General features: G+C 53.8%; 1 protein-coding gene across 5 annotated transcripts in view; it reads right to left on the bottom strand.

Moving 5' to 3' along the window:
• ARHGEF16 (Rho guanine nucleotide exchange factor 16) overlaps positions 1-9,445 on the bottom strand; it is a 34,447-nt gene extending 25,002 nt beyond the window's left edge. For 2 of the 5 annotated variants that reach the window (XM_049877686.1, XM_049877683.1), the window contains exon 1: positions 9,298-9,445. The gene's annotated coding sequence lies outside the window, so the exon portion shown is untranslated. Of the gene's footprint in view, positions 1-5,904; positions 6,950-7,405; positions 8,451-9,006 lie in introns of those variants that run through there. The other 3 variants (XM_049877681.1, XM_049877687.1, XM_049877682.1) reach the window with 3 other exon arrangements.
• Between the last annotated feature and the right edge of the window lie 3,849 nt (positions 9,446-13,294).

The raw sequence follows: 13,294 nt of genomic DNA, 5'->3' as shown, positions 1-13,294 counted from the left end.
ACTGGTACAGCAACAGATACATAGACCAGTGGAACAGAATTGAGAATCCAGACATAAATTCATCCACCTATGAGTTGCTGATATTTGACAAATGCTCAAAGTCTGTTAAATGAGGAAAAGACAGTCTCTTTAACAAATGGTGCTAGCATAACTGGATATCCATCTGCAAAAAAATGAAACAAGACCCATACCTCACACCATGCCCAAAAACTAAGTCAAAATTGATCAAAGACCTAAAGACAAAATCTAAAACGATAAAGATCATCAAAGAAAAAACAGGGACAACGCTCGGAGCCCTAATACATGGCATAAACAGAATATAAAACGTAACTAACCATGCACAAACACCAGAAGAGAAACTAGATAACTGGGAGTGCCTAAAAATCAAACACTTATGCTCATCAAAAGACTTCGCCAAAAGAGCAAAAAAGACTACCTACAGATTGGGAAAAAATTTTTGGCTGTGACGTATCTGATCAGGGTCTAATCTCTAAAATCTACAAGATACTGCAAAACTTCAACAACAAAAAAACAAATAACCCAGTTAAAAAATGGGCAAAGAATATGAACTGGCACTTCACCAAAGAAGACATTCAAGCAGCTAACAGATACATGAGGAAATGCTCACGATCATCAACCATTTGAGAAATGCAAATCAAAACTACAGTGAGATACCATCTCATCCCAACGAGGCTGGCATTAATCCAAAAAACACAAAATAATAAATATTGGAGAGGTTGTGGAGTGACTGGAACACTTATACACTGCTGGGGGGAATGTAAAATGGTACAACCGCTTTGGAAATTGATTTGGCGCTTCCTTAAAAAGCTAGAAATAGAACTGCCCTATGGTCCAGCAAATGGTCTTCAATGAGCAAATGATGCTAACTCTCTGTGCCTCAGTTTCAAAATCTATACAATGGGGACAATAACAATAACACCCACCTCCTGCGGATACTGTGGAGTCCCTGGGTGATACAAATGGGCAAGGGCTCGGCTGCTAACGGAAAAGTTGGAAGGTCTGGTCCACCCAGACGTGCCTCAGAAGAAAGGCTTGGCGATCTACTTCCAAAAGATCTGCCATTAAAACCCCTATGAAGGACTGGACTGGACTATAAGGCAGAAAATGATACTGGTGAGGAGTGAGCTTCTGGGCTCAAGTAGACACGTGAGACTATGTGAGCAGCTCCTGTCTGGAGGGGAGATGAGAAGGCGGAGGGGGACAGGAGCTGGCTGAACGGACATGGGGAATGCAGGGCGGAGAGGAGGAGTGTGCTGTCTCATTAGGGGGAGAGCACAGCAAGGTGTGTGTAACTTTTTGCATGAGAGGCTGACTTGATTTGTAAACTTTCACTTAAAGCACAATAATTAAAAAAAAAAAAAAACCCTATGAAGCACAGTTCTGCTTGGACACACGTGGGGTGGCCATGAGTTGAAACTGACTCCATGGCAACGGGTTTCGGGAGGGTGCTGTGAAGAGTCAATGGGCTAATCAGTGCAAAGTGCGGAGAACAGAGCCTGCACCACGGGGCCACCTCTGTGGCCGGGACTAACTTGAGCTAGAACAAGGATGGCCGCACGCTACACTGACCAGGGTTGGGGAGGGCTTGGTGAGGCCAAAATTTCTTCCTTTTATTCCGATAAAAGCAGCATAACCACCATTCCCTAGGCTTCCTACATGAGGTCCCAGAACTTTGCAGACACTAAGACAGTCAGAGCCATGCAAGGAAGGAAACTGAAGCCCAATGTCGCCAAGTTGCCTGCCCATGGTGGCCCAGCTGGAGGTTGAGGCTTGGGACTCAGAGCTTACCCACGGCGGTGTCACCTTCCTATTTTCCCTGTGGATTTGGAAGAGAATGCCAACCTTAGAATTACTGGCAGTTCCATGGGAGTTAGGTTTGGGAACCAGCCCCTCCTGCTCCCAGCAGGGACATACTGCTGGGTGGACCAGGGCTGTGGGCGGGCTCAGGGGGCTCCACCACCCAGAACCACTGGTGGGTCCCAGCCCCCCGTCAACACACCAGCTGCCAGCCCTGAGTCTGGGCCTCTCCCAGGAGGTTCCAAGCTGTGGCCCAGGAATCCCTTCACTGCCACATGACTGACCTAAATCACAGCACAGCCAAGGGTCACGACAGGGCACCCAGGAAGCCTGGCTCCGTGTCCCTGATCAGTGCCGGAAGCCACCAAGTTCTCCAAAAACGCTTCTCTCTGCTAAACCACTCCAGAAAAGCATGTACGGCTGAGTCTGTACTGTGGCCAAGGAGGGGCTGCCGCGGAGCCTGGCTCCCCCACGCCGGGAGGGCAGCCTGCACATTCCACAGAACATTCCGGGCCTGAGGACAGCAGCAGTCACCCCACCCTCCCCCGGGAGCTGGGGCTGTGAAGTGTGGCCTGGCTGGCCCAGGGCCCGGCTGCGCGCGTGTTGGGGGGGGGGCGGGGGGTGTCTGTACCTCCAGGGTTCATTTACCCAGAATAATGCTGTTGAGGCATGACCCGGCCTCGATGGGAAATGGGTTTGTTTTAGGCTTGCGTCCAAGCAAAATGCACCCAAACAGATGGCCAGAAGATGCTAAACTTCAGTGTGTCCTTTTATTCTTAAGGTGATTGATTTCCCTTATAAAGGAACCTGGTGGTACAATGAGTAAGGGCTTGGCTGCTAACTGAAAGGTTGGTGGTTTGAACCCGCCCAGCGGCTCTGCAGGAGAAAGAGCTGGTGATCAGCTTCTCTAAAGATAACAGCCTAGGAACCCTATGGGGCAGTTCTACTCTGTCACATGGGGTCGTTATGAGTCGGAATCAACTCCATGACGCCTAACAACAAAGCGATTTTAACCTGGGAGGCACTTTGCACTATTATAAAGAACAGGCGGCATCGAAGGCCAGCAGCATTGATGTGCTCCACCGCCCACCAAACAAACGAATGCCCACAAGCACCCTACAGAGAATCCCCTGCCTGTCCGTTCCCCTGTCCTTGTCCCTCCCTCCTTTGCCATGGCCATGCTGTTTCTCCACCCCCGTCTGGGGCCCCAGGTAGGCTTTCTGTCCAAGCCCAGCTCTCCTTAAGCCCTGACCTGCGCACAGTCTGCTGGCTGCAGCAGCCCCTCCCCAGGTTGAGGGCAAAGTCTGCTCCAGGGGCGGAAGGCGCCCAAATGGGGAACCTGTTGGGCCAGCCATTGCTGGGTGTGACCTCCGTTCTCAGTCAGGTGGCCACGCCCAAGGCTCAGAAGCCTGTGCCCAGGGCACCCATTCTGCCTGGCACGGGACCCAGGGCAGAAAGGAGAGTGAGTTCTACTGAGGGCTTCGGGCAGTGGCCTGCCACTCTGCACCAGGTCCAAGGAGCCATCAAATCCTTCGGGGGCTGGCTCTCGGAGACTGCGGCCATAGTAAAACAGTTGCTGTCGAGTTGATCCCGACTCATGACGACCCCATGTGTGTCAGACTAGAACTGTGCTCCACAGGGTTTTCAATGGCTGGTTTTCTGGAAGCAGGTCACCAGGCTTTTCTTCTGAGGAACTTCTGGGTAGACTCGAACTGCCGACCTTGCAGCTTGCAGCTGAGCACCTAATGTTTACACCACCCAGGGACTCCTTCGCCTTAGTAGGACCACTGCTGATTCTTTGCTTTCTCATTTTTAGTTTGCTTAATGAAATACATTGCCATAGCTTCAAAAGGTAACTAATACCCACGAGTTTATCATGAAAGATGGGCGTTCCCCTCCACGCTGCCCTGCTCCCCGGAGGCCACTGTTCTGGGCCCCTCTAGCCTTTCCCGTTTCTAGACACTGTACACCCTGCTACTCTGTGTTCGCCTAACTTTAGGCATTCCCGCCCTCCCTCCATGCCCCTGCAGGCGGTATCGTGATGGGGTTTGTGTTAGCGAGGCAGCGAAATGTCAGCTCTATCAAAGATTGCACTTTCTTCTTGTTAATCATTGCCTCTCCTTTCACTAAGCAGTTCTCTCCTGATAATTTTCCCCCAGGTGTTCCAACATTTCTGCCATGTGCTTTTTTATTTAAAACAATTTTTTTTAATTGTACTTTAGTTGAAGGCTTACAGAACAAACTAGTTTCTCATTGAACAGTCAGTACACACATTGTTCTATGACATTGGTTGACAACCCCACGACATGTCAATACTCTCCCTTTTCAACCTTGGGTTCCCTATTACCAGCTTTCGTGTTCCCTCCCGCCTCCTAGTCCCTGCCCCTGGGCTGGTGTGCCTCTTTAGTCTCGTTTTTGTTTTATGGGCCTGTCTAATCTTTGGCTACACGGTGAACCTCAGGAGTGACTTCATTACTGAGCTGAAAGGGTGTCCAAGGGCCATACTCTCAGGGTTTCTCCAGTCTCTGTCAGGCCAGCAAGCCTGGTCTTTCTTTTTGAGTTACAATTTTGTTTTATGTTTTTCTCCAGCTCTGTCCAGGACTATTGTGACCTTTGTCAGAGCAGTTATTGGTGGTAGCCAGGCACCATCTAGTTGTACTGGACTCAGCCTGGTGGAGGCCAAGTGCCATGAGCTTTTTTGATAATCATTTCCATATGTTCCACACATGGGTCCACGTTTTTTCCAGAGAGCCTCTGCCTGCCTCGTGCTTTGACAGGGACCCTGGATCCCCCTTCACCATTTTCCAGGGTTCGGGGCTCTGCCTCCTGGTCTCGGCACTCTTTCTTGCTTCCTTCCTTCACACTCGTTAGCTCTCTTCTAAGGAGGCGGCAGGAGAGCTATATTTGTGACCGTCTGGAAATGTCTCTTTTCTAACTACCCCTCCCCTCCCTTGACTGACAGCTTGGCTGAGTTTAGGTTTCTTGTTAGAAATTATTTCCTTCCAGAACTGTGAAGGCATTGCTCTCTTCTCTTCTAGCTACCAGTGTTGCTGGTGATAAACCCTGACGCCATTCCAATTTCTCACCCCTGGAGTAAGAGCTGTGGTCTCCCCCATTCCCCCAGCTCTGCTGAAGGTGTGGGGCTCTCCTCTTTAGCTAGGAGCCCTGACATTTCATGGTGACATGCTTCTGGATGGATCCACGTGCAGCCGCTGAGCCAGGCACGTGGTGGGCCCTTCCATTCTGGTCACGGATCTCTTTTAGATCTGCGTATTTCAGTATTTTAAAAAGTAATAATTATTTCTATTCCTTTCTCTCTGCCTTCTCCTTCTGGAATACCTATTAACGAGTATTGAAACCTCTGGAATTATCTCCTGATTTCTTATTTTTTCTCTCTAGTTTTTTATCTTTTTGTTCTCCTTTGTGAGAGGTTTTCTCAACTTCCCAATATCTCCACTGAAGTTTCATTTTCATTATCATACACAGAGCTCTCTTTTGCTCTCTCATTACTCGTTATTCGTAGCATCCTGTTCTTGTTTGTAGATGCAACAGTGACTATTAACTTAGACAATACTGATTATATGTATTTTAAAATGAGTCTCTCTCTGTTTGCTAGCCTGGCTCCAATTCCTCTATGCACTTTCTTTCTCTCCTGTCTCAGCCTCTGTCAGCCTTGATCTTTCAGGCTTTCCTCAAATGTCCGGCGGTCCCAGTTGTCTGCTTCTACTCCAGAGGCAGTGTGCTGGTGGGAGGCCTGTGTGCCTGGGCACTCCCACACACGAGCACATGCTTCTTTCATGGCAGGCTGTATTTGGCAGCGTCCGTATTCAGCAGTGTCGTGGATTGAACTGTGTCCCCCCCGCAAATATCTGTCTATTTAGCTGGGCCATGAGTCCCAGTATTGTGTGATTGTCCACCATTTTATGTGATTTTCCTACATATTGTAAATCCTATCACTATGATGTAATAAGATGGATCAGCAGCAATTAATACTGATGAGGTCTACAAGATTAGGTAATATCTTAAGCCAATCTCTTTTAAGATATAAAAGAGAGAAGTGAGCAGAGAGACATGGGGACCTCATACCACTGAGAAAGCAGTGCCGGGAGCAGAGCACATCCTTTGGACCTGGGGTTCCTGTGCTGCGATGCTCCTAGACCAAGGGAAGACTGATGGCGGGGCCTTCCTCCAGAGCTGACAGAGAGAAGGGGGCCTTGCCCTGGAGCTGGCACCCTGGGTTCGGACTTCCAGCCTACTGGACTATGAGAGAATAAACTTCTTTGTTAAAGCCAACCACTTGTGGCATTTTTGTTATAGTAGCACTAGATGACTAAGACAAGCGGCCTCCACTCTGGGCTGGGTGATTTCTGCAGTGGTTCCTTTTGGTCTCCTCCCAGGGGTACCTGCATATACTTGGTAGCTGACATCCTAGAGCCAGAGCAGGAAGTAGCTAAGAGCACACACGCCCCCTCCTGCTGCCCTGTGGGCAAATGCCAGCCATCCCTCCCACCCTGGACCTGTGGATTCTGGTCACAGCTGTTCCATAGCCACCAGGACACACAGTGCCCCAAGTTTAGAACCTGACATCCCTTGGGTTAGGACGTCACATGGACCTCTGCCACCAGCTTCCAAGCAACCCTACTCTTGGAGCACCTCTGTCCCTTACTGCTCACCAATCAGGAGAGTCCAGGGTTCCAGGTCCAGCTGATCCCACCTGACCTTTCTGGCACCCATCTGGACTCGGCCTCTGCTAACACAAACTCGACCCACAATGATACCTTTGTCCTTGGGTAATTCTGCCTGGCCAAGCTTGGGACTGGGATGCACACACAGTTTGGGGCAGGATTTGGGCTGTGTAAAACACACCAACACAGAAAACAGCCCCATTCACAAGGTGGCCAGGGGCTTAGCTCCATTGAGTGCTCTCAACGGGGGCAATTTTGCTCCCAGAAGACACTTAGCAGTGTCTGGAGACATTTTTTCGGCCAAAACTAGGGGAGGGGTCCTACAGGCATCTAGTGGGCAGAGGCCAGGGAAGCTGCCAAACAGCCTGCAATGTACAGGATAGCCCCTACGACACAGAATGACCAGAACAAAATATCAACAGTGTCCAGGTCAAGGCTAACTGGAGGCTCACCTTCACGGAGAAAGGCGAGGGATGGAGACCCACCTGGGCCTGCCCACCTCAAACACAGCCCTCCCACCCCAGCCACAGCCCTCCCACCCCAGCAGAAGTGTCCCACATACCTCTTTACAATGACGCTCTAGGCACCAGTAGTTACCAGATAAAAAACAACCCCCCCAGCTCAACAGGTCAGGGCCTGCCCTCCCCCCCAAGGCCACCCATCACTCCCTAGCTCCCAGCTCTGAATCTGAACGTTCCTATAACCGTAGGCCCCCCTTGCACCATCGGCTGGACTCCAGACACCCAGGGCCAGCTTGCGCACATAGCGTGTTCCCCAGGAAGCACACGGTGGAAATCAGAACCCTGACAGGTACCCTGACACGTACCCCCACAGGTGACACTTCCCCCGCTCCCTGGCTCTGAAAGGCACACACAGGCTTTGTCCTCCAAACGCTTGCTCACCTATGTGTAGTCCCTCATTGAACTTCTGGAAAATGGGTCATTTCTCTTTCTGAAAGGTGAGGAAACCAGATGCATAGGGAATGTGACCTGCCCGGGGCCACTCTGCTGGTCAGCATGGAGTCAGGTGAGGACCCAGACACACCCCAAACAGGAGGCTGCACACAAGCAAATCGGGCAAGCGAGGGTTCTGGACTCATCCACAGGGTCACTACAGATAGAGATGCTGTGATGCACAGCATTGATCACCCAAGCACCATGCCACAGCTAAGAAGACAAGCACCGAGGTCGACCCAGAAACCAAAACTGAAACTCCAAGAGCCAAGCTCCCCATGGGTGTCCAGGCAGGAAGCAATGAGGGAGACCCCTGCCAGGCTCACTCAGTCTCATCCTCAGTGACATCAGCTTAGGGTGGGAAGTCTTCCGAGACACCCAGCTCCTACCTGGACTGTGGAGATGCTCCTTCTGTCAGCCCGGATCATGCGCAGAGCTGACCCTATAACTGAGATTCTTGTTTTCTCTGGGACTGCGGCATCATTAAGGGTATGGCTGAGCCGGAACAGGAGCTCAGCAGCAGTAGCTGACTGACTGAACAATCTCTGCCTGGGCTCTCCTATTACTCCCATTTTACAGGTGAGGAAACTGAGGCACAGAGTGGTCCAATAATTTGCCTTAGTTCACACAAAGCCAGAATGTGAGCCCAGCTGGCCTGGATATACTAGGCTGCCGGGTGGGTGGTGGCATTGTACGCAGGGCGCAGGGTAGGGATCCTCCTGCTAGCCTCAGCCAGGACCTGCAGGTGCCATGCATCACTGGCCTGGGGTGGCCCAACAATGACCCCTGAGCCCCTCGCTAAGTGGTGCACAGGGGGTTCACCTTGGGGATACAGGGAAGGGTCGGTCCCTGCCCAGGCCTGATGGGGAGGCCACCACCCACTTGTCTTCACTACTACCTACTTAGCCCAGCACTTGCTCAAATCCTCAAAGGAATCCCTGCTTCTGTTCTACAGATGCAAAAACTGAGGCTGGGGCTGCTAAGACCCAGTATGTGGCCCCCGTAGCTTTCATTAGCAGAAGCTGCCAGGCTTCCCCTCTTAGCTGGAGGCACAGAGCTGACAGGGCTCCTCCACCAGCCCCCACCACCCCCACCCCCCACACACACCGAGGAGGGTTCCTTCTTGGGCTGCTCTGAACTCTCAGGGCTAAAGGAGGTTTGGAAGCCCATCCTGGGAAGAGTTCCTGGGCAGGTCATTCTGTCCACTTTCCTGACCCCGCCTTCAAACTCCCTGGGCTTCCTAAGAGTCCCTCAGCTCTGATGTCAAGACCGAGCTACCTGGAGGCAGAAAATTCTTTAGGGCCAGGATGTGTCCCCCTGGGGGTTCAAGGGAGGGCCGGAAGGTCGGTGGGAAGGGCTCAAGGGAGGGCAAGGGGCAGGCAGTGGGACATCCGAGGCCAGGATGGGAGGGTGCTCTATTCCCTCCCGCAGGGAGAGGGGTTGGGGCGAGGGCACAGAATTGTCAGAGACACGGGGCAGGGCTTGCGGGAAAAGCCAAAGGAAGGGAAGGCGCACCCCCCAGGCTTAGCTGCCCCTACCCCCAGGCTTACCTGCGCCGCGGGCGGTCGGGCGGCCGGTCCAATCCCCAGGCTCGGCGTTCTGTACTCCCTGCGGCGCTCGGTCCCTCCCGGTCCCCGCCCTCCCCCACTTCCTGTGCAGCCAGCCCGGCGGCAGGGGCGGCGGCGAGCTCCAGCCCGGCCCAGGTGGGCTCCCGTGCGGGCTGCAGGACGCGGCCCGGCGGCTGCGGGTCTGGGGCCCCGTCGGAGGGCGGGCGCGCGCTACCGACGAGCGAGAGGGACGGGACGGAGCGAGCCCGGGCACCTGCTGCTACCGCGCCTCACCTAGCTGGTCGCCTGCGTCACCGTCTGCTCCTGGGCCGGCCCGCACCCACGTGACGCGCAGCCTGGTCCGGCTCGCCCCTCCGGAATGGGCCGGAGTCCGCTGGCTGCGCCGCTCCTGGGAGCTCAGCGCGGCTCGCGACCGGTCCCCTCCGCCCAGGGCCGCGAGGGGCGGGGCGGGACGGGGGTGGGGGGAGCCGAGGGAGGAGGAGGGGCGTCCCGGCGTTGGGACCGGAGTGCCTGGGCTTCCAAGATCGTGTCCCTGAATCAACTCCCACTGTCCTTCCGGCCCTCCACCTCCTCCAGGAAGCCCTCGGGGAAGGAGACCACCGGAGTCAGTGGCAACTCACTCAGTGCTGTGTTCAGGCAACCTGGTGTTTGCAAGAAGCTGGCGCCTGACCCACGGATTCCCTACTTGCCAGCCTCCACAACCGCCTTTTTTTGAGCCCTTCTTGGGGGCTGGAGCAGATTTTGCTGCATCAGGCATTTCTGAGTGAAAAGAGCTGAAGCAGCTCTGGGGGGAAAGCATTCAGAAGGTGGGCTATTTCTGCAGCTGCCGAAAGGCGTCCCTGACTGGAGCAAACTGTTTACTCGGGTAGTGTACTAACCTAACAATGACCGCACCCAACAACAACTAACCTAAAGTTTGTCAGTTGGAACCCACCCAGTAGTGCCATGGAAGAAAGGCTTGGCGATCTGCTTCCATAAAGATTGTTGTGCTGTTAGGTGCTCGGGAGTAGATTCCAAATCCTAGTGACACCATGTGACAGAGTAGAACTACCACCATAGGTTTTCAGAGTAGAATGGCCAAGAAAACCCTATAGAGGCAGTTCTACTCTGTCACATAGGGTCACCATGTGTCAGCAACGGGATTTGTGTTTTTGGTGGCTACAGAAAACGGCCCACCTTCTGCATGCTTCCCCTCCAGAGCTGCTCCAGCTCTTTTCAAGCAGAAATGCTTGATCCAGCGAAATCTGCTCCAGCCCCCAAGAAGGGCTCAAAAAAAGGCAGTTGTGGAGCCTGGAAAGACCCAAATCCATGGAGGCTTCTCCTGACTCTCGTGGTTGCAGGGGCTGATGAACCCAAAATCAGCAGGTCAGGGGGCAGGTTGCTGGCTCACATCCCAAGAACCGGAGGTCAGATGACCACGAGTCAGATGCAGGATCCAGAGCAAGAATTGGGCCTTGCCGGATCATCTGTTTATATACTGGAGACAGGCCACACCCTCAAGGAAACTCTGCTTTCAACTGATTGGCTGCTCATAGTAGATGTCATCATGGAGGTAATTACATTGCATCAGATCTCAGCATGGAGGTGATTACATTGTATCAGGTCTCATCATGGAGGTGATTGCATTATATCACATTATGGAAGAGCAAGCAGCCTGCCAAACCCCTGAGAATCAGGGTGCTCAGCCACCTCCCCTGCTGTAAGCCCTGAGATGTCAGGCTTGCTTGTTATGCAGCAGCATCTGCAGACCCTGACTGATGATTCCTCTCTCCTGGCCCTTCACCCAAGGCTGGTCCAAGAGTGAAAGCTGGTCTGGACGTGGATTAGTGCCACTGCCCCAGAAAAGGGCCACAAAACTTGAGACCTAGAGGAAGATCAGGAGTCAGCTTGATGAGAGGCGACAGAAAAGTATTCTAGGCAGGGGCATGGCACATGTGAAGGCCCTGAGGTGGGAAGGAGCCTGTGGGGCTGGGAGCAGAGAGAGCCTGGGAGCAGGGTGGTATGAGAGTGGGGACAGGCTGGACCCCTTGTGGCTGGGGAAGGGGGGTGGGAAGTCTGTCTTCATTTCAAGAGCAGGGAGGAAGTCATGGTTTAGCAAGGGGGCAGCCCCTCCCAGTGGCAGGAGCAACCCAAGGAGGCACCATGATCAGATGTGGTGGAAAGGCCCCTCTGGCTGCCAGGGAAAGAGCGGGATGAAGATGGCTGAGACAGACACCCTGACTCCCTAACCCAGACCAAGCCTGAGTGTGTTGAAGCTGATGCTATCCTGCCTCTGCTTGAACACTTCCAGGACGGGGAGCTTACCACTTCCCAAGACATACTATTTCATTGTTCCTTGCTACTGTCTTTCTGTAATTCTTCATATTACATAAATTCTGTATTGTTCGTCATTGCAGGCACTCCACCTTTCCCCAAGACGCTTCATTCTGCCCAAATCCTATTTAAAAAGTGGTCACCAGAACAGAGCTCAAAGCCTAGGATGAGAAGAAGAGAAACAACGCTCACCTCTTCTTTTCTAGATGCTATTACCTCTGTTAAGGCAGCCTCTTCTTGCCGAGACTATGATGTATATCCATCCCATAGTACCAAGTCCAGGGCCCTGCATACAAAAGGTGCTCAGCAAGTGCCTGGTGCCTCACAGATGTGACCCAAGATTCTAGACCTCAGCTGAAGAAGTGCCAGCTCCACTCCTGACTCCATCTCCATGGCCCACTTTTCAGGAAAGGCCATTGCCAAAGTTTCCATTTGGATACTCCATTTGGGCACTGGCAGCCCAGGAGTAGACCGGACCTCATCCCAGTGCCGCCTCCCCAGGGCCTGGTAGCCACGTGAGCTTGCTGCCCTCTGCTGGGTGAGGACAGCTCCTCAGGCTCCAGGCCCTGCCTTGGCATTTTCTTGGTGTCCTGGTTTGGACGGTGGTGCTGCCCAGCAAACCTGCAGCCTGGCCTGCTCAGTCCCTGCCCAGCAACTTCCCTCCTCCCTGTCCCCAGTGTTTGCCAAGCAGAGGGGCCGGGGCTGCTAGGGAGCCCGGAGGTGCTCTCCTGTGTGCAGGGGCCACCTGAGCAAGGGCACAGGCTGGCCATGTCGGTCCCCAGTGTGGAGTGAGGGGCGAAGAAGGGCTGGTCCGTGGATGGTGATCTGGGACCCGGAGCCTCTTGGCTCCTGGACTGACTTCTGGGTAAACCAAAAAACCAAACCCACTGCCGTCGAGTTGATTCTGACTCATAGCAGCCCTGTAGGACAGAATAGAACTGCTCCATAGAGTTGCCAAGGAGCACCTGGTAGATTCGAACTGCCGACCTTTTGGTTAGCAGCTGTAGCACATAACCACTACGCCACCAGGGTTTCCGACTTCTGAAGCTCCTAGAAAAGGCGGGCAGGCTCTGACCCCTGTGGCTATGCCAGGCCTGTACCTCTATGGCCCAGCACACAGGAGGAAGAGGAGCAGCTGTGGTAGTGGAAGAGGGGCCTGGACATGGTACCACTAAGGCCAAGCCTGTCCTGCCCTTCCTGGCCTCCCCACCAGCCTGGTAAGAGTGTCAGCCTCAGGGAATGTAAAGCAGCCCTGGGAGCTGGCCTGCCATGTGGCCTGTAGTTTCAAACGTCTGGGCCACTTGGGGTCATCTCCTCTTTCCTCTCATCCCCCAGAGTCCTGGAGATGACCCCACTGTTAGAGCACTGCGCTCCCAGCCCCTACCCCCCTGTGGTTCTGGGGACAGAGCAAGCTCCTGATGCTTGTCTTGGAAGGTAAGAGATGGCTCCTGCCCAGGCACTCACTAAGTGAGGGGACCACCCACAGGGTCCCTGGCAGGGGGAAGAGTCTGGACCCCCAACCCTGACGGCTATTGGAGATTTGCTGTAAGGATGTCACCGCTTGCTGTCTGCAGGAGGAGCTGGCCCCTTTGCTGTGGTTGAGGGGTCCTGTGCACCTGTGAGGCCTGCTTTAAGTCACCCAGACTTGTGCTTGGCCTACTTTGGGTCGTGTCTGGGCATGACCCAAAGAGATAGAACCTTCAGGCCAGCACCCCCAGGAGGCTGAGGCTGTGGGACATGTTCTCTAGGCCAGGACCGGGTGGCAGTGCCAGCCTGCCCACCCGGCCTTCCCTGGGGGCATGGCACTTGCCCCAGGAATGTGGGGGGCGGAAGGAAAGGGCCGAACACCCACGCCTTTCTTTTCAGGCCTTGGCATTGGGCTGGCCTGTCCTTCCCTGCAGGGCTGCCTCTGCCCTGCCTGCAGGCGGCTGGGAAAGGGCTCCCGTTGACCTTTGAT

The sequence above is a fragment of the Elephas maximus genome, chromosome 3 (genome assembly GCF_024166365.1).
Source record: "Elephas maximus indicus isolate mEleMax1 chromosome 3, mEleMax1 primary haplotype, whole genome shotgun sequence".
Taxonomy (NCBI): domain Eukaryota; kingdom Metazoa; phylum Chordata; class Mammalia; order Proboscidea; family Elephantidae; genus Elephas; species Elephas maximus.
The sequence above is the reverse complement of the archived record's forward strand: the minus strand, read 5'-3'. Positions and strand labels throughout refer to the sequence as shown.